The following is a 21,939-nucleotide window of genomic DNA, read 5'->3' as shown; positions in this document are numbered from 1 at the left end:
GAAATAGCCTGAACTATATTGTGAATATCTGCTCTAAAATCATTGGTGTGAAACAGAGAGACCTCACTGTTTTCTGTAACCAACAAATAGTTCGGAAGGCAGCGAGTATCCTGGCCGCTCCGGGACACGCTGTGGCAGGCGAATTTTCTCTGTTGCCCTCAGGGCGTCGTTATGCGCTTCCCGTATGTAAGACAAACCGCTACTCCAAATCTTTTATTCCTTGTGCGATTAAACTATTAAACTCTAGGTAGGGTTTTTGAGGTTTTTTAAATGTGCACATAACTGACTGACAGTATGTTGTGAATATTGTGTCTGATTGTTCTATGTATTCATTCATGCTGCTCTAAATGAATTGCCCCTTGTGGGATTAATAAAGTTGACTGAACTGAACTGAACTGCCTTTGGTGTGAGAGACCCGGGTTCGAATCCACTGTGGTAGAGGTCTTCGCAGTGCACCCGTGACCCGTACGAGTTCAGGTCTATATCTGACTTAAAATGATCATCCGGGTCGGGTCCGAATCTATTACTTCGGGTCCGGGGTCTGTTTAACATTGTGTGTAACACCGTGCGATTGGAGTCATCAGACTTGATCAGAGTCAGAATGAGTCAGTCAGCACTGCTTGTGTTTTTTTGCAACTTGTAAAATTAGGTACAGAAAAGTGTGAGCCAAAAAAAGAGCGATCTCTCTCTCTCTCTCTCTCTCTGTCTCTGTCTGTCCGTGCGTGCAGTCTCAAGCACGTGTCATGTTTCAATGGCAACCAGAGCTTCTGCCAAACCGTGCTTTACATTTTCTCCCTTTTTTATAATAATATCAAGTATCTCAAGTATCAAGATGGCGCCAGTGTGTGTGGCCGGCCGCCTGTTGCAGAGCGAACTATTTGTGATTTTACTGCTTGTATTATTGTTTATGCAATGTATTGACTCTCTGCTGGTTTATGATCGTCAAACGCTGATTGATCTCCGTCTCGCGTTGGAGAAGTTGCCCAAGTGTGACTGGGATGGTCGGAAAACTTTTCTCCCTTCTCCCTTGCAAAACATACCTGCTCATCTTGTACGAAATCCGGCTTCCCTTGTCCGGAGAGGACGTTCGAGACGCCGTGGGAAGCGCAGCGGCCAGCTGGTGAAGTGGAAAGCTTACCTAGCGGACTACTCTGCCTGTGGATCCCGGCGTCATTTTGGTTCGCCTTCGGTTCACTTTATATCCTGGCGTGTTATGGATCCTGCCGGGACTTGGTTGATACCGATTGTCGGCTCAGATATGGAGTTTTCTTGTCAACGCTCACCTCGCCCTAGGAAAGGCGGTGTTAACCATGGAAACCTTCGGTCTTTGAGTTATGTAACTCGTACGACCAGTTCCCCTGCTCCTGTCAGAGCTGCCTTGATCAACGCCAGATCATTGGTGAATAAGACCTTTATTTTAAAAGAGTTTTTTTCCCAGCATAATTTGGATTTTTTATTTGTGACTGAAACTTGGTTAAATATTGGTGAGCTGACCCCTTTTTCTGAACTTCTACCGCTGGACTGTACATATTTTAACTCCCCGAGGTCTACTGGTCGAGGAGGAGGACTTGCCGTTATTTTTAAGGAAAAATACAACTGCAGGCAGTTGTCAACGATAACGTTTTCGAGTTTTGAGTTAACAATGTTTGAATTGGGCAAATTTCAGCCCATTCTGTGTTCTCTTATCTATCGACCTCCTAAATATAACAAGCATTTTATTAGGGATTTTACTGATTTACTGTCTGAAATTATGCCAAAATATGATCGGATTTTAATTTTAGGAGATATGAATATTCATGTATGCTGTCCCATGAATCTGTTGGCTAAAGATTTTTTAAAACTAATCGATTCATTTAACCTTACACAGTTTTTAAGTGGTCCAACACAGATCCATGGCCACACATTAGATCTTGTCTTGTCATGCAGTTTGCCTATTTTAAATATTGAGATACAAAAGCCAGTTTTTTCTGATCATTCACCAATTTTATTTGATGTTTTTCTTTCAAATAACACTGTTAAGTTTTGTGCTCCACCTCGTATCCGCAGGATGATTAAACCTGCCACTGCTGCACAATTTTCTGAAGCATTTACTAATGTTATAGAGACTACAGAGCCGTCTGCCTCCCTATGTACAGATCAGCTTATTTCATGCTTTTCATCCACCTGTATAAATATTCTTGATAAAATTGCACCACTAAAGCCCAGGCGCTCCAAACCTAATTCTGAGCCATGGATTAATGATTTAACTCTAGGAATGATTTAAAAGTCTAGGAAAGCTGAACGCCAATGGAAAAAACATCCCACTGCGCAACGTGACGTCGATGTGACGTCTTTTTCGTGTCATTTTTGGACGTCCAAATTCGGTCCAATGAAGGGGTTGTTTTGTAACGCCAGACGACGTCTTTTTTTCGACGTCAACTGCACGTCTAATTTGGACGTCTGTGGGACCGCCGTGTAAGGGCTATTTATAGTCCAAATGTGGTTACTTATGGACGTCTTTTCAACGTCAAATTTAGACTTATATTATACGTCGTTTTTCTAACTTATATAACTTTACAACATTACAGTTATACACATACAAATAAATCACAATTCAATAATCACCATTTTAATCTTTATTCAAAAATAAATTGCCATGAATAGCATCAGAAGGGCACCGGACATATCAAGCACAATTATGTACAAATAATTAGATTGTAATTTAATTATGAACAAATAATTAGATTGCAATTGAAGGGCACCAAATATATCTAGCACAATTATGAACAAATAATTAGTTAGTAGATCTCTATGAATGTAGTGTAAGACATTTACAAGTGATGAATAGTTCACACTTTATGCAGAAAGTGCAAATGATTAATTCATGCCTTTACACATCTATAACAGGTGTTGAACACTGTAGTGTAAAATTGTAATTTAATTATGAACAAATAATTAGATTGTCATTGAAGGGCCACAGTAAAGCACAATTATGAACAAATAACTAGATTGTAATTTAATTTATAATTCAAGTCCTCTCGTCTTGGCTCATCAGGGAGTTGTGAATCTACCTCCAATCTTTGTGGCGCGTGCTTGAGGTGCTCAGAAACATGCATCTTGATTTACTTCTCTGTGGCTGCAGAATCAAATTTCATGATCCCTCCTACACAAGCAGAAAAATATATGATTTAGATATATGCAACGGCAATCTGCAATCATTCACCAAAGGCCCCACATTTGTAAGCAAAAATATGTTTCCTTGCATCCATTACTGGATAAATACTAAGCCATCTCAGCAACTGTTAACTAACACTTAGGCTGTCTACAAAGAGGCACTAAGCAGACTGCACTTTTTTTAGAAAGCTTGCATTCTTTAATGTGTGCATTAGAATGTTGACCATTGTCAACACCTTATAATAACGTTCAGTTGTAAGTCTGTAAGTGGTTAGTTAATGAACTACTTTGAAAATATTAGTATCATTTGCTAATCATTTATGAATGTTTTGTCAATTCCGTTACAAGTCATTTACAAGTTATTAGTAAATTATTAATGTATAAAACATGAATATACATTTCATAAATGAAAAAAATAATAATGTATGCATCTAGCAATTAGAGGGGGAAATGTCTTGTATTCATGTACATATCATTTGAAACAGGTAAGTAACAGTTTTTAACAGTGTGTAAATGCATGAATAAGTCATTTACAACACTTTCTGTATCCCCTAATCTAAAGTGTATAGTAATCGCTAGTAAATGTGTTACAAAGCATGCGTAGATCTTATGCCTTATTGATTCTTGAAGTGGTAATCTACGAATGAAGTGTAAGACATTTACAAGTGATGAATAGTTCACACTTTATGCAGAAAGTGTAAATGATTAATTCATGCCTTTACACATCTATAACAGGTGTTGAACACTGTAGTGTGTACTGCAGTGTAATTGCTGACTAGTGAGGTTGTAGACAGCTGTCTTCTCTAAAACACATGGAGTCTAACCACTGGGCACCTGACATTTATGAAACGTAATGATTAATAATTTACAAAACACGACTATTCAATTGTAAATGACTTGTAATAATTTACAAAACATACATGAAGTGTTAGCATATCACTTGCTAAACATTTATGAATGTTTTGTATATGATTAGTTCATCATCAACCACTTATAAATTACTTAAAACACTGAAATAACAGTTTGTAATAACGTTCAGTTGTATCAACCTGTTGTGCTTTGTGCAATTTACAAAAGTTAGCTTTGTGCTTGGTAGAGGGCTGCATTGGGATTGAGTACCGCCGGGTCCCACGGGAGTGTAACATCCGTTGCGGGAGCGGTAATGGTCAGAGATTCGGCGGGGTGAGGAAAATAGTCCTGCGCAGGGCTCTACTTGGAAACACATTGGACTCAATAAAAATTACTATTGAGAATAATTTTGCACAAAATAAAAATAAAAGGGATTAAAGGGATACTCCACTTTTTTATGAAATAGGCTCATTGTACAACTCCCCTAAAGTTAAACAGTTGGGTTTTACCATTTTCTAAATCATTTAGCAAATTTTCTGATATTTAGAAGAGTATATCAGTAACCAGATAGTTTCTGTTCTCATTGACTTCCATAGTGGGAAAAACATATATTATGGAAGTCAATGGGACATTATGGAAGTCAATGGGACCAGAAACTGTCTGGTTACTGATACTCTTCTAAATATCAGAAAATCGTAATTAGTAAAACTCAACTGTTTAACTCTGAGGGATTTGTAAAATTAGACAATTTCCAGACAAAGTGGAGTATCCCTGATAATACAACACATCAACTATTTGTCAGAGCAGACTGTTTTCAGTTGAAGGCTACTTCAACTTCAAAGTAATAAGGACCACCACAGAAAGTCATTCATACCCAGAGGTATAACAGTTTGTACTGACTCCTTTATGCCATGAGAGGAGAATAATATTGAGATCTGTTACTTTTAACTTTGCTTTCAAATATGATTTAATCAGTCAGACTTTGAAGGGTTAAAGGAGTAGTTCAAATTTAAAAAAATAAATAAAAACTCCATTATATGGAGAATAATCCTGGAATGTTTTCATCAAAAACCTTAATTTCTTTTTGACTGAAAAAAGAAAGACATGGACATCTTGGATGACATGGGGGTGAGTAAATTATCAGCAAAAGCTTTCAAAAGTGAACTACTCCTTAAAGAACTCTAATGATATATTTACCCCCTGATTGTCACGGGTAAAGGTGCAGGAATGCAGGAGTGTAGGCGGAAGGAACGGGAGGAGTCCAGATTAACAATGAAGATATAAATTTAATAGGGATACAGGCAGGAAGGCAGGATAACACCGGGTAACATACAACATCGACCGACAATCATGGGTAAAACAGAGGGAACTAAATACACAGAATAATCAAACATAATGGGGTGAGAACAGGTGAAACAGATGATGATGACGAGGAACAGGTGGCTGATGAGGGAGTGAACACGGGATAGGGTGACGAGAGGATCCTGGGAAGTGTAGTGCTGCTGACGGGACAAACAGGTGAAGACGAAGACTGTGACAGAACTCCGCAGACCAGAGGAAGGAGGGGGGACGAACTTAGGGCTGAGAGGGGTGTGGCCAGGGTGGAGCAGGCTGAGGGCGTGGCCAGGGCGGAGCAGGCTGAGGGCGTGGCCAGGGCGGAGCAGGCTGAGGGCGTGGCCAGGGCGGAGCAGGCTGAGGGCGTGGCCAGGGCGGAGCAGGCTGAGGGCGAGACCAGGGCGAAGCAGGCTGAGGGCGAGACCAGGGCGAAGCAGGCTGAGGGCGTGGCCAGGGCGGAGCAGGCTGAGGGCGTGGCCAGGGCGGAGCAGGCTGAGGTCGAGACCAGGGCGAAGCAGGCTGAGGGCGAGACCAGGGCGAAGCAGGCTGAGGGCGTGGCCAGGGCGGAGCAGGCTGAGGGTGTGGCCAGGGCGGAGCAGGCTGAGGGCGAGACCAGGGCGAAGCAGGCTGAGGGCGAGACCAGGGCGGAGCAGGCTGGACGGTCTCCGGCACAGGCTGGACGTTTTCTGGCGCTGGCTGGACGGTCTGTGGCGTTGGCAGGACGGTCTCTGGGGCTGGGCTGGTCGGGCCCAGCGAAGAAGAGAGCTCGGCCTCGGAGAGACTGGACGGAACCAGCATTGATGAGCGTTCAGTCTCTGGAGGGCTGGACGGAACCAGCAGTGAAGAGCGTTCAGTCTCTGGAGGGCTGGACGGAACCAGCAGTGAAGAGCGTTCAGTCTCTGGAGGGCTGGACGGAACCAGCAGTGAAGAGCATACTGTCTCTGGAGGGCTAGACTGAACCAGCAGTGAAGAGCATACCGTCTCTAGAGGGCTGGACGGAACCAGCAGTGAAGAGCATTCAGCCTCGGGAGGGCTGGACGGAACCAGCAGTGAAGAGCATACAGTCTCTAGAGGACTGGACGGAACCAGCAGTGAAGAGCATTCAGTTTCTGGAGGGCTGGACGGAACCAGCAGTGAAGAGCGTTCAGTTTCTGGAGGGCTGGACGGAACCAGCAGTGAAGAGCATTCAGTCTCTGGAGGGCTGGACGGAACCAGCAGTGAAGAGCATTCAGTCTCTGGAGGGCTGGACGGAACCAGCAGTGAAGAGCGTTCAGTCTCTGGAGGGCTGGACGGAATCAGCAGTGAAGAGCATACTGTCTCTGGAGGGCTGGACGGAACCAGCAGTGAAGAGCATTCAGTCTCTGGAGGGCTAGACGGAACCAGCAGTGAAGAGCATACAGTCTCTAGAGGGCTGGACGGAACCAGCAGTGAAGAGCATTCAGTCTCTGGGGGGCTGGACGGAACCAGCAGTGAAGAACGTTCAGTCTCTGGGTGGCTGGACGGAACCAGCAGTGAAGAGCCTGCAGTCTCTGGAGGGCTGGACGGAACCAGCAGTGAAGAGCATTCAGTCTCTGGCGAGCTGGACGGAACCAGCGGTGAAGAGCATTCAGTCTCTGGAGAGCTGGACGGAACCAGCGGTGAAGAGCATTCAGTCTCTGGAGAGCTGGACGGAACCAGCGGTGAAGAGAATTCAGTCTCTGGAGAGCGGGACGGAACCAGCGGTGAAGAGTATTCAGTCTCTGGAGAGCTGGACGGAACCAGCGGTGAAGAGCATACAGTCTCTGGAGAGCTGGACGGGACCAGCGGTGAAGAGCATTCAGTCTCTGGAGAGCTGGACGGAACCAGCAGTGAAGAGCACTCAGTCTCTGGAGAGCTGGACGGAACCAGCGGTGAAGAGAATTCAGTCTCTGGAGAGCGGGACGGAACCAGCGGTGAAGAGTATTCAGTCTCTGGAGAGCTGGACGGAACCAGCGGTGAAGAGCATTCAGTCTCTGGAGAGCTGGACGGAACCAACGGTGAAGAGCATTCAGTCTCTGGAGAGCTGGACGGAACCAACGGTGAGGAGCATTCAGTCTCTGGAGAGCTGGACGGAACCAGCGGTGACGAGCATTCAGTCTCTGGAGAGCTGGACGGAACCAGCAGTGAAGAGCATTCAGACTCTGGAGAGCTGGACGGAACCAGCGGTGAAGAGCATTCAGATTCTGGAGAGCTGGACGGAACCAGCAGTGAAGAGCATTCAGTCTCTGGGGGGCTGGACGGAACCAGCAGTGAAGAACGTTCAGTCTCTGGGTGGCTGGACGGAACCAGCAGTGAAGAGCCTGCAGTCTCTGGAGGGCTGGACGGAACCAGCAGTGAAGAGCATTCAGTCTCTGGCGAGCTGGACGGAACCAGCGGTGAAGAGCATTCAGTCTCTGGAGAGCTGGACGGAACCAGCGGTGAAGAGCATTCAGTCTCTGGAGAGCTGGACGGAACCAGCAGTGAAGAGCACTCAGTCTCTGGAGAGCTGGACGGAACCAGCGGTGAAGAGCATTCAGTCTCTGGAGAGCTGGACGGAACCAACGGTGAAGAGCATTCAGTCTCTGGAGAGCTGGACGGAACCAGCGGTGACGAGCATTCAGTCTCTGGAGAGCTGGACGGAACCAGCAGTGAAGAGCATTCAGACTCTGGAGAGCTGGACGGGACCAGCGGTGAAGAGCCTTCAGTCTCTGGAGAGCTGGACGGAACCAGCGGTGAAGAGCATTCAGTCTCTGGAGAGCTGGACGGAACCAGCTGTGAAGAGCACTCAGTCTCTGGAGAGCTGGACGGAACCAGCGGTGAAGAGCATTCAATCTCTGGAGAGCTGGACGGAACCAGCGGTGAAGAGCATTCAGTCTCTGGAGAGCTGGACGGAACCAGCGGTGAGGAGCATTCAATCTCTGGAGAGCTGGACGGAACCAGCGGTGAAGAGCATTCAATCTCTGGAGAGCTGGACGGAACCAGCGGTGAAGAGCATTCAGTCTCTGGAGAGCTGGACGGAACCAGCGGTGAAGAGCATTCAGTCTCTGGAGAGCTGGACGGAACCAGCGGTGAAGAGCATTCAGTCTCTGGAGAGCTGGACGGAACCAGCGGTGAGGAGCATTCAATCTCTGGAGAGCTGGACGGAACCAGCGGTGAAGAGCATTCAATCTCTGGAGAGCTGGACGGAACCAGCGGTGAAGAGCATTCAGTCTCTGGAGAGCTGGACGGAACCAGCGGTGAAGAGCATTCAGTCTCTGGAGAGCTGGACGGAACCAGCGGTGAAGAGCATTCAGTCTCTGGAGAGCTGGACGGAACCAGCAGTGAAGAGCATTCAGTCTCTGGAGAGCTGGACGGAACCAGCGGTGAGGAGCATTCAATCTCTGGAGAGCTGGACGGAACCAGCGGTGAAGAACATTCAGTCTCTGGAGAGCTGGACGGAACCAGCGGTGAAGAGCATTCAGTCTCTGGAGAGCTGGGCGGAACCAGCGGTGAAGAGCGTTCAGACTCTGGAGAGCTGGACGGAACCAGCGGTGAAGAGCATTCAATCTCTGGAGAGCTGGACGGAACCAGCGGTGAAGAGCATTCAATCTCTGGAGAGCTGGACGGAACCAGCGGTGAAGAGCATTCAGTCTCTGGAGAGCTGGACGGAACCAGCGGTGAAGAGCATTCAGTCTCTGGAGAGCTGGACGGAACCAGCGGTGAAGAGCATTCAGTCTCTGGAGAGCTGGACGGATCCAGCAGTGAAGAGCATTCAGTCTCTGGAGAGCTGGACGGAACCAGCGGTGAGGAGCATTCAATCTCTGGAGAGCTGGACGGAACCAGCGGTGAAGAGCATTCAGTCTCTGGAGAGCTGGACGGAACCAGCGGTGAAGAGCATTCAGTCTCTGGAGAGCTGGGCGGAACCAGCGGTGAAGAGCGTTCAGACTCTGGAGAGCTGGACGGAACCAGCGGTGAAGAGCATTCAGTCTCTGGAGAGCTGGACGGAACCAGCGGTGAAGAGCATTCAGTCTCTGGAGAGCTGGACGGAACCAGCAGTGAAGAGCATTCAGTCTCTGGAGAGCTGGACGGAACCAGCGGTGAGGAGCATTCAATCTCTGGAGAGCTGGACGGAACCAGCGGTGAAGAACATTCAGTCTCTGGAGAGCTGGACGGAACCAGCGGTGAAGAGCATTCAGTCTCTGGAGAGCTGGGCGGAACCAGCGGTGAAGAGCGTTCAGACTCTGGAGAGCTGGACGGAACCAGCGGTGAAGAGCATTCAATCTCTGGAGAGCTGGACGGAACCAGCGGTGAGGAGCATTCAATCTCTGGAGAGCTGGACGGAACCAGCGGTGAAGAACATTCAGTCTCTGGAGAGCTGGACGGAACCAGCGGTGAAGAGCATTCAGTCTCTGGAGAGCTGGGCGGAACCAGCGGTGAAGAGCGTTCAGACTCTGGAGAGCTGGACGGAACCAGCAGTGAAGGGCGTTCAGTCTCAAAAGGACTGACGGTGAGCGCGGGCTCGGCAGGGCTGACGGCGAGCGCAGGCTCGGCAGGGCTGACGGTGAGCGCAGACTCGGCAGAGCTGACGGTGAGCGCAGACTCGACAGGGCTGACGGTGAGCGCGGGCTCAGCAGGGCTGACGGTGAGCGCAGACTCCAAAAACTCGGGAAATGGCAGATGGAGGTCCTCGAGCAGTAGAATTTGGGCTAATGGGTCGTCCAAACCTCTCCAGAACCGTAGTTTCAGGAAATCCTCCTCCCAGTATATGTCCTGGCGTAAATGAAGATAAACCTCTACGAATTCTTCCAACGAGGCCCCATTCTGATCAAAGAGGAAAGCCTCCATCTGGTCGTCCATCTTTGTTGGTTGTGGTCGGTCGATCTGTCACGGGTAAAGGTGCAGGAATGCAGGAGTGTAGGCGGAAGGAACGGGAGGAGTCCAGATTAACAATGAAGATATAAATTTAATAGGGATACAGGCAGGAAGGCAGGATAACACTGGGTAACATACAACATCGACCGACAATCATGGGTAAAACAGAGGGAACTAAATACACAGAATAATCAAACATAATGGGGTGAGAACAGGTGAAACAGATGATGATGACGAGGAACAGGTGGCTGATGAGGGAGTGAACACGGGATAGGGTGACGAGAGGATCCTGGGAAGTGTAGTGCTGCTGACGGGACAAACAGGTGAAGACGAAGACTGTGACACTGATAGGGTTAATATTGCAAATATTCTATTGCAGATATAAATTCAAACATTTTAAAGGCTAAGAGTATGAGCCATGAGTAAACTGGCCAGATATCTGTGAAAAATAACTCGACCCCCTGAATTCAGCATTTAAAAGTAAAAAGAATTTCAGTATGTATCAGTAAAAAATACATAAAAATAAATAAATACCTTTGAGTTGGACAGTACGATGTCTCATTGGCCAACTTATTTCAAAACACACCTAGAGAAATAAAATAAAAATACCAATGACCATGATATTCTGTTATCATAATAGTTAAATTCATTATTATAACTATGACCTTTATAACATGATATTTGCCATCTCTTATTTAGCTGATTATTTAGCCTAAAGGCTTCTTAAGGACAATCTCACAAAAAAAAAAAAAACTGGGGTTAAGACTTCTTTCAAAAGCATAAATCCTACAGACCTACAACTTTTGAACAGTAGAGTACAGTATGTTTGAGGTTTTGCTTACTAGTCGAGTTCATAGCCGTGGAGATTGTCTTGGACAGGGGGTGCAGTAACTTAGGACATCAACATGATCTTATAAAATAACATGCAATGTGTCACAGCCAACAATGTTACATAGGATTAGAACATAGGGTTTATTACAAGGAAGCAAGCATATATAATTTCTCTTTTCTGCATTTCACCTCTCCTCTAGCTAAGAAAAGAGAAAGTATATAAATATTATTAAATAAATGCATGACATTACTATCATGAATAAACAATAAATCCCCCTTTTATTGTGGACGTTTTTTCCTCATGAAATCACTTTTTTTAATCAATCTTTGTAACGTTAAGTGACGTCACTGATTAATAATACATCACATTATTTTAGGCTAAATAAATTAGCTTAACGTTACTTCCAATCACCCATTGTAAATTACCAGCAAAAAAACTATCAAAAATTATTATATACACAAAGATAAAACCCCAAACTTATACAAAACAGCTTCAGAGTAACTTACCTTAGCTAACTTAGCTGATAGCCTCTTCTGAAAACGATTGAGATGCTAACGGACTTTTTCGAAGACCCAAAATCATTTCAATAAAGTAAAGCCGTGTCTGAAACCGCTCACTCGTTCACTCCTTCACTAATCCCTATATAGTGAATGGCAGTTGAGTGCACTACATCAGCAAAGAGTGAACGAAAAAGAGTGAGCAAATTCGGACGCTGAATCATCATCATGCGCCAGAGAGAGCGCGGACAATTTCGTCATTGACATTATTACCCATCTTATATTGGGATATGACTATTGGTCCATATCACCCAGCCCTAGTTGAGATGAAAACTCTTGTTTGTTACATTTTACTTCATATTTGCAACCACATGTGTTGTATTCATTGTTGCAAAACTTGTTCTGTAGTTCGTTGTTATCGTGATCAAAACCATTGATCTGAAGCTCAATGCTGATGCTGTCATGTAAATAGTTTTCTTATCAGCAATAAATATAACAATTTCTGATCAACCCATATCAATTGCATGCTTAAAATAACATACCGGTTAAAGCCCCGCCCATTTCAAGACTACCCGACCCACTTCCGGGTTTAGGCCCCGCCCAGTCCGAGTACAGATACAGATACAGATAATTCATATGGTTATACAGATACAGATACAGATAATGCTGTACTCGCTCATCCCTACCCATCTGTAATATTTCCTTTTTTTTGCCTGGATGAATTGTATGTAACTGTTCATTTTTCACGTTATTGTACTATTTGATAAAAAATAAAAAAAATAAAACACCTGCTTTTCATATTTACTTACATTTACATTTAAAAATACAAAGAGAACAAAACACTACCCAACGGTATATATAATATATATTTATTTGTTCATAAAATATAACGGTATATAAATTAAAACTGAAAAAAAAAAAAAAAACTGTCAACAAAAACCTGTTATTATTTTCGCGGGGTTTCCAGTCAGTGTCCTTCAGCTAACTCCTGAGGTAAACCTGTCGTAAAATGTACTCCATCCTGTTAGTTTTCGTTCTGATGAAACTTCTTTTCCTGAGGAGAAGGAAACGGCTTTTTTTACGAAGAGCAACAGCTCAAAGGCGTGCTTTGTTAGCTCGCAGATGCCACCTATCGGTAAGAAGATATTTTGAAGTACACATTCACAAGTACACATTACAAGTACAAGTACACATTATTTTGAAGTACTTCCTATTCCTCTAAGAAACAAACGAAGAGTTCAGATGCAAAAGCCTCTAAATGGCATTTGAAATTTTCTTCTAAAATGATAATTTTTATCAAGCTTGTATATTTAAGTTCAGTAATTTCACTTAAATGGCAATGAAGATTACCTATTAATTGTCATTTAAGTGAAATTACTGAACTTAAATATACAAGCTTGATAAAAATTATCATTTTAGAAGAAAATTTCAAATGCCATTTAGAGGCTTTTGCATCTGAACTCTTCAAACATTTATCAATTCAGTTTCCATTGTTACTTATGATAATTGGAAGAACAGATTTGCAGCTGGATGTAGCTATTTTGCAATATAAAACATCTTAATTATATTTATTAATGCTGAAATGATCATTGATCACATCATATAAACAGCAAATTTGATTTAACACTTTTTAATAGTAACTTTGATTAATGCATCCTATTACATTGACATAAATATCATTATTAACCATTTTAGCATATTTACTCTTTCAGTCTGGCACTCGAGGTCCATATTCCCTGCTGAACCAGTCAGTGCCTGTCCTCAGGCTGTACCTGGATAGAAGATGTGACACGAGGCCAGACTTTCGTCTTAACAGGCAAACACTGACCTACCTCATCAACACACTCCATGAGGATCGTGATCATGGTTGGGCTCAGGATATAGAAATTCTGGTCTTCCTATTCTGGCTCGCAAGTGCAACATCTTACCGGGTTGTTTGCAGAGCATTTGATATGCCCCGTTCAACAGTTCACATGATTGTACACAAAGTCTCAAAACTGCTCCTCAAAATCAAATGCAAAATAATTCACTTCCCATCTTTAGAGGAGCTAGAGGAAATCGGCACAGGCTTTGCAAACCTGGCTGGCAGCGCTGTCTTTAGTTCAGTTGCTGGTAGCATTGATGGTTGTCACATAAGAATCAAGCCTCCATCTGCTGATTCTATGTGCTACCTAAACAGAAAATTATTTTATTCGATACAGTTAAGCACTCTGTGACCACCAAGGCAAATACCTGGACATTTTTGTGGGTTATCCCGGATCAGTCCATGATTCCCGAGTGCTCAGAAACAGCACTATCTATTCGAGGGCACTGTACCCACCAGAGGGATACCACATTTTAGGAGATGGGGGTTACCCCTGTCTTAGCCACCCAATCTCTCTCATCACTCCATATAGAGAGCCACTACAAAATCAAAGTCAGCGTCGCTTCAACTTGCACCATGCAAAAGCTCGATCCATCATTGAGAGATCCTTTGGCATTTCGAAAACACGATGGCGGTCACTTTTCTTCAAGGCCCTTGAAGTCAAGCCAGAATTTGCTCCAGAGGTGATCACTTGTTGTACTATACTGCACAACATTTGCATCACAACTGGTGATATCATAGAGCCAGAGGAAGGACAACTGAATGGCGATGATCCTGATGACCTGCAAGTGAGAGAGCCACAGAGTGGAGAGCACACCAGAGACCGCTTGGCTGCAGCCGTTTCTGCTCCAGATGATGATGATGATCTTCCTTCAGCACTGAGACATCATGATTATTTATAAAACATGTTACAACCACATTTATATAATAGTTAGATATGTTTAGTTAGCATGTAATTAAATAAAAAAACTAAACAAGTGTAATTATTTTAGGTTAGTTATGTATTAGTAATTTTTTTTTCAATTTACATTTCAGCTAATTTAAAACATGTATTGCAGTTCATTGTTATAAGTACTTGCCTTTACTTTAAAATCTTAATGTGTTTAGATGTACATGATATTGTTAATTTTCTCTAACAGTTTATATTATTGGTAGTATTAAAACAAATTTAAACAACAAAAAACAACAACATTAAAACTCAAAATGATTTATTTAAAAGAAAGGTTACATTTTATTTTACATACTTATAAGAAAGGGTACATTTTATTTTACATTTTTTCAACTATTTTCTCCAGAATAGAGAGAAGTCTCTCCTCTCTCTCATCCTCTTTTCTCATTCTCTCTTCTGTTCTTTCAGCTTCCCTCTCCAAAAACTCCAGTACTGGATCTTTTCTCTGCCTCTTTGATGGCCCTGCCTCAACACTCTCTCTCCTATCCTGCTGCTCTGGCTTCTTGGGGACTGAACCAAGAGAACTCACTGCAGGAAGAATGGAGTCTTCCTCTGATGAGGCAATGAGGATGGGGGGCTGGATGGATGGCCTCCCACCTATTGCCTCATCCATGAGGTCAAACCACTTCCATGTTCCTGCAGTGGACTCTCCTGATTCAGTCCCAATACCGGTTGGTGGCTTTCTTAGCTCCTAAAAATGATGTATAACCCAACAGATGAGTAAGAGTTTTGTTATAATACTAGGCAAGAACAAATCCATCTGCTTCAGTCATACACATTTTTATGATCATCTGCCATATTTGTGACCATCAGCGGGGCAAAGTAATGACAGTACAAACATGTGAACAGAGATGCTTTACATTACATTTTTACAGATCTCAAGCTAGCGCAGACCTGACCAAAATATAACATTCATGAACAATTATGTATATTTAATCCACAATACATCTCTGTATGGTGGAGATCTCCATAAATTGGCACTATACATAAATTAATAAATTAATTGCTGTGAAATGTCTGTGAAAGTGATATTTGGTTTCTAGCTTGAGATGTGTAAAAATTATTTCTGATTTGGATCAAATCCAGGGATAAAATATTGCCCTTAGCAATTTATTAACTATTTAAAAACATTTGTCAGATTCCGCAAAGGGAGTAAAGTTGCAAGCAAATATGTAAATAAATATTATCATACCTTGTATTTCTTTTTAAGATTTTCCCACTTTTTGGCCACTCTGGCAGGGGTGACCACACCCAGCAGGCCGATCTCCTTCAGTACGGTTCTGTTTAACATACAACGTAATGATTTAGACATTAATAAATAAACATTAAACCATATTATTATTAAACTGTTTGATTCTGAAACTCACTCCCATCCATGCTGAGCAGCGTTTCTCCGCCCAGAAAAGAGATGACCATATTCGGATCTTTTAACAATAATTTGTTGTATGTCCTCATCTGTCCCTAAAGCAAATAAAAATTCGTCAGTAGGCCTAGATCATTTTCTAAGACGTAACGTAACATAAGTGAATACTGTACGAACAGATCACTCACAGATATGAGAACAATCGACCAATTTATGTTATGTACAACTGCAAATTTAAGAGTTTCAGCACTAAAAGTGACTAAAAAGTAATTACAGTACCAACAAATTAACCTCTATCATTTCGCTCCACAATATCTTTACAAATGTTTTTTTTTTAATTAATAAAAAGTTAAACTTACATTTGTAAAAGTTGCCGCCTCCGGTGTTGCCGTCCGCCATCTTTATTTTTCTTTTGCGCTCTATCGCCGTATCGCATTGAATCTTGGGTAACGGCAGAGCCCCGCGCTCCAACGAGTGTACATCGGATGTACACTCAAAATCAGAGAGGATTGTGGGTAAGAGTAGTGAACGAACGTAGGGAATGACGTCGTTCACTCAGAATTCGGACACCACTACAAAATGGCCGACACCCGATATAGTGCACTATACAGTGGATAGGGAGCGATTTCAGACACAGCTATACAGTATATTTCTGTTTATCTTCATTCAATAATTATGATGTCACAACTTTAACAAGGTCAACCCAAAATTCCTTCAGACACTAACCCTTGCCCTTCATTGCAACATGATATGAGGAACCATTCTAAATTAAGGAATAACACCACCTACAGGTCATGAGATATTTAAATAACTACATTAGTTTTGAGCTACATTTGAGCAGTTTTTTTTTTCCAGAAAATCACAGTGACATTACAGCAGAACATTATAGTTGAACAATAAATTGTGTTTTTTTACATGTCAGGCTAACCATAAGATATATTAGCATTGCGCTAGCTTAGCATGCAAATCTGGATAACATATCATGGAACTTTTTGTGAACTCATTCTCACACTGAACCCTCTCCCCTGCTTCTTTGAAATTCATATACGCTGATTGTCACAATATGCTAAACCATGTATCTCAAATCCTGAACCACTCTGGTTATGGGTACGAGTCCCATGTGGGGTGACTTTAAAATTGTGTATCAAGTTTTCATTTCAATTCCTTCCTGCTCTGCACTGCTGTCAGTGCTTAAATACTCACCTCTGCTTCATTTACATGTGTATTCAATTTGTGTTGTTTTTGTTCTTGCAGCTCTGCACTGCTCTGCAGTTCTCAGTTTTTTCGCTACTCCTCCTTCAAATTTTGTCCAATTTTCTCCAAACATGTACTCAAATGATCTTCGGACTGGGCCGCATAAAAGTACTGTCTCCGATTTTTTTTTATTCATCTTTGTTCAAAAGTTATGGTGTCGCAAACTTAACGAGGTCCACCCAAAATTGGCTAAGAGGCTGTATCTTGGCCAAAGTTTGATCAATCAAAACGAAAATTGGTGCTCTTCATCAGAACCATGTTCTGAGGTTCCATGCCAAAGTTGGGAACAGCGCCACCTACGGGTCGTGAGATATGCAAAATTGATATTTTGGCCAATAACTTTTGAACACTTTGTCAGAAAATCATAATTGTGGTATCTATGGATTCCTTGCGTCATGCCAAATCCGTGGATATCGATTTTTCCATGATGGGATGAACCCTGTGGCCATTTTGAATTTTGACATAATTTGCAATATCTTTTAAACTATTTGAAATTTCTTCACCAAATTTGGTATGGATTACCATTAGCATGGCCCAGAAGTACCTGAGAAGTTTGGTCACAGCGCCACCTATTGTTCCAGATATATCATTGTTTTTTTAAAAAAATGCTTATAACTTTTGCTAACATTGCTTGAAATTTGATTTCTATATGTCAAAATATTCCTTGGGTTACACCAATTTCAACGATATGTCATATGTTACTTTTGAACAATGTGACTAGCCGCCATATTGGAGCAAATGTGAAACAGTTTTTTTGCTACTCCTCCTTCAAATTTTGTCCAATTTTGTCCAAACATGCACTCAAATGATCTTCGGACTGAGTTTGATCAGTCCGCATAAAAGTACTGTTCCCGATTTTTTTATATTCATCTTTCTTCAAAAGTTATGGTGTCGCAAAATGAACAAGGTTGACCCAGAGTTGGATCAGAAGCTGTAACTTGTGAACGGTTTGTCACAAAATCATAAAATTGGTATCTATCGATTCCCTGCATCCTGACGAATCCGAGGATATGTATTTTGCCAGGATTGGATGTACCAAGTCATAAGATACATTAGCATTGAGCTAGCTTAGCATGGTAATCTGGATAACATGTCATGGAACTTTTTTGAGAACTTATTCTCATACTGAAACCTCTCCTCAACAGGCATGAGTGATTAGCTCAATGTGTTACACCACGGATCCCGATGCTTAGCGTTGTGGGTTTGCCACTCAGTGTGACACGTGCCTAGACTGCATGAAGTACTGTGGCAGGAAAAGATGCAGAAGTTGCGTCTGTTCCAGGCATTGTGTCTAAAAATTATCTCATCTGAAGCTGTCACATACAACATGCAATTCTTATATGGAAAATTAATTGTTCTTCTTCACCCAGAATGGTTGTCAGTGGCAGCCATATGAACCACAAATAGGAAAATTTGCTCACATGTAATGGTAATGAGTAGTAAGCTGATCAATTTTGGATGATTTAATCAAACTTTTTAAATATAATATGCTCTGCATTCTCTTCAAAATACTTCATTTTGACCTGATACTCTCTTTAAACTATTGAATTTTGGCAGCTGTGTAGCTGCATGGTGGCCAAGTGGCGCAACGTGATGAGTGACAGGCACCTGATCTATAGATAGTGGGTTTGAGTCTTGTGTAGGTCAACTTTAAAATCATGCGTAAATTTGTCATTTCAATTCCTTTATTATCCATGTGAAAGCTTTTTAAATACAATATGCTCTGTAATTTCCTCAAAATTCTTCAGTCTCGCTTCCAACTACTGAATTTTGGCAGCTGTGTACATGCATATCTGCCAAGTGGTGCAATGTGATGAGTGACATGCACCTGACCTATAGATAGTGGGTTTGAGTCCGGTGTGAGTCAACTTTAAAATTATGTATTAAGTTGTCTTTTCAATTCCTTTATTATCTATGTGAGAGCTTTTTAAATGCAATATCCTCAATTTTCTTCAAAATTCTTTATTTTTACCTGAGTCTCACTTCAAACTATTGAATTTTGGCAGCTGTGTAGATGCATGTCTGCCAAGTGGCACAATGTAATGAGTCGTTCGCACAAAAAGTATTCTCGTCGCTTGATAGTTGAGCCATTTTAGGCACATGGAATATTTAAACATTTTCTTCCTTGACTTTCTGGGCAATCAAGAGTCAATCCCTTAGGCAGTGTATGGAGGAGTGGTCCAGCTCTCAAATTTAATCAAAAATATCTTCATTTGTGTTCCAAAGATGAACGAAGGTCTTACAGGGTTGGTACAGCCTGGGGGTGAGTAATTAATGACTTAATTTTCATTTTTGGGTGAACTAACCCTGTTAGCAGCCCCTAAATTAATAACTAATGATGTTTGCAATGGAAGTGAATAAATCAAAATTAACTTTAGCTTGACAATAACTTTATTCTAGAGTTGCTGTATAGCCAAAAGAATCTATGTTACTTTAATTTCCCATTATCATTGTAAAGCTGCTTTGAAACAATCTATATATTGTTAAAAACGCTGTATAAATGAAGCTGACTTGACTTTAGCATATTTCTTAAGTGTAACAAAGCTTATTTATTACCAAAGTATTTCTAGTATACTTTTTTAAATATATTGAAGTAGGCTTGTTTTTAGAATATTTCTTAAGTGTAAATAAGCATATATCCGATTGTATTTCTTATACACTTTTTAGAAATATATTAAAATACAATTCAATATATTTTTAATGCATTTAAAATAAGCATGTTTTAAATACAAATGTACTACATAAACATAATATTTAAATTTCAAGTAATTTTTAAGAATGTCTTTTTCACCTGAAAAGTTTATTGAAATCATTAAATTAAAGATGCTATGGCCATCCTAAATCAAATGCTTGAAAAAATAAACAAAAAGGTCAATATAATTTTGAAATTTATTTATTGAAACTTTGCTTGAACAAAAAGTAATCTTAAGTGCACAATACATATGTTAAATAAAATCTTTGAAGCAAAACCCAACCTTATATACACTATATTGTGCTTTTACACAAACATAAATTCACTATTTTTCACATCAAAAAACATCTGTTTATATATAAACAATTGGATATATTATCAAAAACATAAAAAAGTCCCTTCAAAATGTACATCATCTATGAGAAAGATCTATATCAGTATTACTAAAATAAACTGAAGTTTACCCCATGTTACATAGCCAAAAAAAAAAAAAAAAAATGAATAGTCTAAATTATACTTCCTCAAACTCCATATTCACATTTTCAAAAATGTTATGAAACTCTACAACCTCCTCATCGTGAACACTATTTACAGTATCAGTACTGCAACTGCCATCTTTGTTATCATGCACATCTAACTGCACAACTATTGTGCTGGCAGCTGTTGTGCTGGTTGTGTTGGCAGATGTTGTGCTCAGACATGCTGTGCTACAACTTGCTGTGATGCAATCTTCAGACCTGTTTTCTTCATTGTCTGCAAATCATTCCTTGACACATTTCAACCCTTAGCCTTTCCTGACTCAAAATCTTTGACGCCAACTCATCAGACTCATATCTAACACCTGTCTGCAAACTAAGCAACTTGCAAAACACATCATGTTCTAGATGCATTTTCTGGTTTCCTGAACCTGCATCTATTGTAATGTGTCCTCGAAACACTGATATTACTTTTGAAGTTTTACAGTATGCCATACACAGCACACACCGTGTCATCAGAGTTTCATGGTTCACACACTGCAAAGTGTGATTCTGTGGACACAGAAACTCCACCCTTACGTCACAGTCAATAATCTCCCCAACAATAATTTCCCTGTCTTCCATTGCCCCCTGTGCACAAACACCACAGTCATCAATAAGTGAAACTACACTCTGCAAGGTTGTGCTCAGACAAGGTCTCTGATTAAACAACCTCACAGAGACATTCTGAAACTTGTACCACTTCCCAATTTCCACATCTTTTTCACCCCAAACAGTCAAAACCATTGTCCTGGTTTTATCAGCCACCATGTAACTTCTTTGCCTCATTCTGCATCGGCTCCTGGTCATGGTTTCCTTCTGGAAAATCATATCCAGGATCTTCACCGACACAGAAACCTTAAAATTAATAGATAAAATTGAGTCAATAAAGGTATAATGCAGTTACAATAAGAACACAAGCTATACATTATTCAAATTCATTAATAAATATACAAACACAACCTTAGCATATATGAAATATTCAGAAAGTACAAAGTTCTCTAAGAGTGCAATTTTATAGAGTGCACAACAGTAACCACTCACATTAATTTAAGTCGTTGTTCTTTAGAACTCCTTATAACAATAAAACATGTCATTCCTAATTTTATAAAGGTGATAAAAATATTCAAACAAAATATTCATATTTAATAAAAAACACTTACCCTTCACAGTTAATTTCATAAAAATATTATTGTTGCCTTCTGTTTTTACCTTGACCAAGTTATTATATATATATATATATATATATATATATATATATATATATATATATATATATATATATATATATAACCTCAAACACTAATATGCGACCTCTCTTAAAAGTTATCCACTACTACTCAACTACAAATTTCTTTAACATCTTTCAGAAACCTACACTGCACAAAAATTAATAAAATAACTTTAACAAAATTATTACACTTACCCTCTGATATTCCCTGACATCCTGATGAATTTCATCTAAAGATTTGATGACATCCTGCTCAAGCAGTTTGTCATCAAAAGCAAAAGCAAGTTTTTGGACAATAGACAATTTGGACCGTGTATTGAACAACACATCATATTTGTCCTTTGCCTGGCGTGATTTTGAAAAAGACAAGGTCAAGGTCAAGGTAAACTTTATTATCCCACAAGGGGAAATTCATGTAGTCATTACGCGCTGTTATCACAACAAACCTTCTAAAAACAAAACATTAAAAGAGAAACACAAAAAGAATAACAATACTGTGGATTTGACAATCACAATCCAACATTTAAAGCTAAAACTATAACAACTTGCGATGTACT

At 41.2% G+C, this 21,939-nt stretch overlaps 1 protein-coding gene and 2 long non-coding RNA genes across 4 annotated transcripts in view; all 3 read right to left on the bottom strand.

Annotated features, from left to right (window-relative positions):
- Nucleotides 1-1,153, bottom strand: part of LOC120474964 (hydroperoxide isomerase ALOXE3) — a 52,621-nt gene extending 51,468 nt beyond the window's left edge. The window contains exon 1 of the mRNA XM_089122389.1: nucleotides 1,139-1,153. The gene's annotated coding sequence lies outside the window, so the exon portion shown is untranslated. The remainder of the gene's footprint in view (nucleotides 1-1,138) is intronic.
- A 1,449-nt stretch (nucleotides 1,154-2,602) lies between these two features.
- On the bottom strand, nucleotides 2,603-11,582 carry LOC120474966 (uncharacterized). 2 transcript variants are annotated; one of them, XR_005621868.2, is made up of 5 exons: nucleotides 11,524-11,582; nucleotides 11,028-11,095; nucleotides 10,720-10,771; nucleotides 4,203-4,365; nucleotides 2,603-3,142 (listed from the first exon to the last, which is right to left on the bottom strand). It is a non-coding gene; the product is annotated as an uncharacterized LOC120474966 (long non-coding RNA). The 2 variants fall into 2 exon arrangements; XR_005621869.2 differs by having other exon boundaries at nucleotides 4,203-4,362.
- A 1,559-nt stretch (nucleotides 11,583-13,141) lies between these two features.
- Nucleotides 13,142-16,323, bottom strand: LOC148997360 (uncharacterized). The gene is made up of 4 exons (XR_016147162.1): nucleotides 16,050-16,323; nucleotides 15,695-15,788; nucleotides 15,520-15,607; nucleotides 13,142-14,256 (listed from the first exon to the last, which is right to left on the bottom strand). It is a non-coding gene; the product is annotated as an uncharacterized LOC148997360 (long non-coding RNA).
- Nucleotides 16,324-21,939: the final 5,616 nt, after the last annotated feature.

The sequence above is a fragment of the Pimephales promelas genome, chromosome 2 (genome assembly GCF_988280905.1).
Source record: "Pimephales promelas chromosome 2, fPimPro1.hap1.1, whole genome shotgun sequence".
Taxonomy (NCBI): Eukaryota; Metazoa; Chordata; class Actinopteri; order Cypriniformes; family Leuciscidae; genus Pimephales; species Pimephales promelas.
The sequence above is the reverse complement of the archived record's forward strand: the minus strand, read 5'-3'. Positions and strand labels throughout refer to the sequence as shown.